Raw genomic sequence first — 4679 nt, 5'->3', positions numbered from 1 at the left:
GTATCTTTTTTCAAAATTTTGACTGGACTCGTTTAACGTCCATTAGAATTTTGAGTGCAATGCGTTTCTCAGAAAATACTATTAGTTGGTAACACCCGCAACATTTAATACTTTTGCTGTTGCTGTAGAAATGTTGAAGTGCCTATTTCATTAAATAGGCAATTTAATTTTTCAATAACAATTTCTAAAACATTCCTCACCCACTTAACGACGTAAATATATCGATGTAGGCAATATATAGATAACTGTTCATATCGTAAATGGTGGTAATGTTAAAACTTAAGTGGAAATCTTCGAAGCGTAAAACCCATTTGTCTTAAGTCCCTATAATTTAAATGCAGAAATTGCTGTGAATTTATTTATTAGTTTTTCGGTTTAAAAGCAAATCTACTGGTATTTGAAATGCTCGCATTTCTTTAATTTTCTTGTCTATTTTGAATGTGATCGTGTTATATTCACTAGACCCAGTTATCATATTCTTAATCTTAAAATTAAATCAATTCTTGTTATTAAAGATCGGACAACGAGAAATCAATCGCGTAAAAATAATGCAACACATACATACGGGCAGGATTACAACAATAATATTGTTGCTTGAATATATATATAATGCACTTGTGCCTGAAAAGAAAAAATAGACAGTACCTACACACAAGCAACTGTACAGTGTTAATAAGTGGACATAGAATTTCATTGCTTGCATACCTGTATAAACCTACAGAGGGACAGAAGTACACTCATCATTTTTTTTTATTGATTGGAAATATTGCAAAGATCGCGTTGCTGTCGAATGAAACGTTATATTTGCTAAACAATCTAAGCGGTGTTTGTTTTGTTATGCAGGACCGGTAGGTAGGTACTGTTCTGTAAATGTAGCTGATAGAGGGCCACTCGAAGTTGTCGAGAGTACCAGGTCAAAAGCCACCGTTCCGCAATAGGCATCATCTATGAATGTAGACAGATACTAGATATATGTCTAAGAATACTTTCCCGTTTTAGCATTTTTTATGATCCGTCTGCGCCAACATGCTGGATGAAATTCAAAAGACAGCCCAAAAGTTCAAGTTAAAAAACAGTTTGTCAGATTTACCCAGTACAATGTTTGAATCAGTACTTCGTAGGTATGCTGATTTAAGCTCACTTTTGGATCTGGAAAACAATTTAAACGTGTTAGGAATTTATATTTCATGCTAGATTTGTTCTGTAGTAAATATCGGGATCAACAAACGGTTTAATAAGTATACATAGCATAATATTTACACTTCATTAACTTCTGTAAAAGAATTTTTCAAGATAATCTACAGTAAGAATCGTGCATCGAAGCTGTTACATATTGAAACTGATTCGTAATAGTTCAGAAAAAACTATATTTAAATATCTTCAAGGATGTAGGCAGGTATTGTTTTTTGAATTAATTGAACTAATATTGAATTTTGTCAATACATTATTATTTCTTCCACTTTATAGTGAGTAGCATGGTAATTTTTCTAGGATTTTTTCTCCTTGTACAATTGCAAAAGTTCTCCTGAATAAGCTGCTAGATTAAGTTGTTCGACTATGGAAGATAGTAGAGCACCTTCTCAGGCATATTAGTGGCATAAACGGGAGTTAGGAGGGGTAGATTTAGACCCAGATTAGATTGTTGTTCGCAAATAGTTAAGGATGTGGGATGTTCTAGTTTTAGGAAAATGAATGAAAAGATTATCTCAGTCTTAGAACTGACAACCTTATGATGATGAATTATATTACATTTTTATGTATATATTAAATATTTAAATCAAATTTTAAATTACTAACGAGATGATTTTCACTCTGACATAGTTCTTTGGATCAAAGATTTTGTCAGAATAATTTTCACAATGTTTTCACGAAGCAGCAACTATTATTCAATTCTTTTGCAGAAAGAAAGTCTATTAACTAAAACACATCCCTCTCGTGACATCCCTTGTCATTTTTGGTTCCGCTCCGAATGCCGAAAGGTGTCGCATCCGCCCATTGTCCAAATATCTGCATGTCGGTTTAGCCATAGACGACTAACCAACCCGAAAAATATCTAATCCGTGTTTGGGTAGCTTATGGATCGCATTCAGACGAGCATGGCAATATTTGGCCGACGTTTGGGAGGCGGACAGCATCTCGAATACAATACACCGTCTGTACCGATGTCGAAGGGCTTTTTTTGAAAGACCGGCAAAGGGTTCCTTTAATACATTCGCAACTGTATTAGCATTTATAAAGGTCGAGGTGTGCGAATTTCCTTAACGTTTTAGAGATACACCATGTCTCATCTATATTTTGGAATATTTAAGGGGTAATATTTCGAGGCACTGTATTAGAGTGCATAGTGTCATAGTATCACAACGTAGGGTGCATAGCTTTCGACGAAACACATATACCTATTCGTGACCTTCGCAAACAGCTGATACGTAGACAAGTCAATTGTACGTAACGACTAATAATAATTTTGACTCGCTAGCGTTCGATAATGTTGTGAAGTTTTTAGAGAGTCATTGAAGTACAGAAGATGCTTCAACTTTTCAGAAAATGTGCATTTGGTGAAAGTCTGGACTATATCTTTTCGACCACGTCTTTTTGAAACTGTCACCTGTTTTTCCGCTGAAATCATTATGAACTTCAAAATTACTACATGCAGAGAGAAATTAATAAAACAGCTGTCCTAATATTTGTTTTNACGTTTTATTGTTGTTCTTTTCACATACGTAAGTTTACATCTTAAAAGATATTAATACTCTAACATAACCGTAGGATTTGCTTGTTATTATTTTTCTTTGGTACTCATGTCAATTTTGTTGCATTTTCTTTATTATTGTTTTAAACGCAACAAACTGAACGATCTTTTAAAGCGGCACTGAAAGAAATTACTGTCACAATGATTTAAACATGTTAAGAACAGTTGTACTTTTTGCAATTCTAATATAAACATACATACAATTCGGAGAGAAAACGGAAATTAATATTATCCTCATTATTTTCAAGGATTTCTTTTCCGTAAATCATGATTAGCGTATCTAGGACGTGAGCCATAACAAGTTCATAAATGTCATTAAGAAACAATGACTTTCTAAAGAAATTATTGATTTTAATGTCTAACGAATGCAAGTAGATATCACTCCACTTTAAAGCAGGAAATGCTATTTATGGTTAACTATAATATAAGTATAATATTTTTATAAGCTTATTAAGAAGAAACCTTTTTGGTTTTGATGTCTATAAAAGAAAAATTAAGAAAAGAAACGAAGAGATGAATGACGAAAATATCGTGGATACAAGAGGTTAGGAATGAAGAGACATTAGAAAGAGAGGGACATTAAAGACAGGGTGATCGGGCACCTTTTAAGATATGAAGGGTTAGAGGAACAAGTTTTAGGAAAATGTGATGGTTAACCTGGGGTAGAGAAGAGATAGAAACGGAGCGGCATGGCCTAGAGGTTTAGAGCAATGCATAGCATTGGGGATTCCGGGTCCATCTGCCTTGGTCCAAGTTTTTCTGTGGTTTCCTTGGATCACTTAGCCAAATGCCGGGGACAGTAATATTCCACAGATAATCTTTCATTCTCCTCTGTCTTCATTTCGTCCGTCTCATCATTCTCACCCCAACCACCACCCACTTATTCCCACCATTCCTGAAAGGAGGTTGAAGAGGGCCTTCCGTCCTACCTTCCGGCGTAGTCCGAAGGGACTGTCCGCCCACCAGCATTAGTAGCTGGTGGGAATGAAACATCCGAAAGTTTAGGTTTAAGAGTTAAGAGGTCCAACCAGTCTTTGTACTAATGACCCTATGATGATGACGAAATATAAAATAATACTGAAATTGTTAGGTATAAATATTCCACAGTTTTAAAGTATCCTAACTTCAAAATTGGAGAAGCCAAATCCTGGAGTTTTGAAGTTAAGATATTTCAAAACCATGATATGCTGGGGTAATTCCGTTATCAGATTCGAATTCAGAAATAAAATAGAATAGAACACCTGGGATGTTTTCCATTTAATCATACCCCTGATGTCTGATAAAGAATTTTCTTTCTAGCTGACATGTTGATCCTTTACAATCTACATGTGTGCGGAGGTACCTATGTGTCTATTGCAAGAACTAGAAATCAATTATTTATTTACTCCGTGAAATCGGAAGAAAAGAGATCAATGTTCCGCAAGTTTTTCGCAATTAAAGTCGATGACACCGAATCAAAGCATGGGAAAGTCATTTCCGGAACAATTTATCAAAACTGCCGTCGCCTTAATTAATGTTAATTAATCCCGACTGCAACGATTCCTGTAAATCATATTCGATAGCGTCTACCCGACGACCAGCATTTAGTAAAACCGGAAGAAAATTGGCGCCACCCCATAATTGTCGTAAAACTGTATATCTCACTACATAATGATACTATGTATTATAGGAAGCTGCAGGTTTGTGTGGCAGAGTTCATTTGAATCAAAAGTAAAACTAAACTTTTCAAACTACACTTTATCTACCAATAATTTTAAATATAGGTACACCTACCTAATAAATAAAATAAGGTAGCTTTTGCATTTTTAGAAACTATTTCTTTGTCTATTCCGAGTTATCATGGTCAAAAAAGCCATGAAGTTATTTACTGTGGACCGTGATTTTCCTTATGTCAAAAATATTTTTATATCTGAACTAATCCGATTTATTG

Source organism: Agrilus planipennis, unplaced genomic scaffold (assembly GCF_000699045.2).
Source record: "Agrilus planipennis isolate EAB-ADULT unplaced genomic scaffold, Apla_2.0 scaffold339, whole genome shotgun sequence".
In the NCBI taxonomy this organism is placed as follows: Eukaryota; Metazoa; Arthropoda; class Insecta; order Coleoptera; family Buprestidae; genus Agrilus; species Agrilus planipennis.
Note: the sequence above shows the minus strand (reverse complement) of the source record.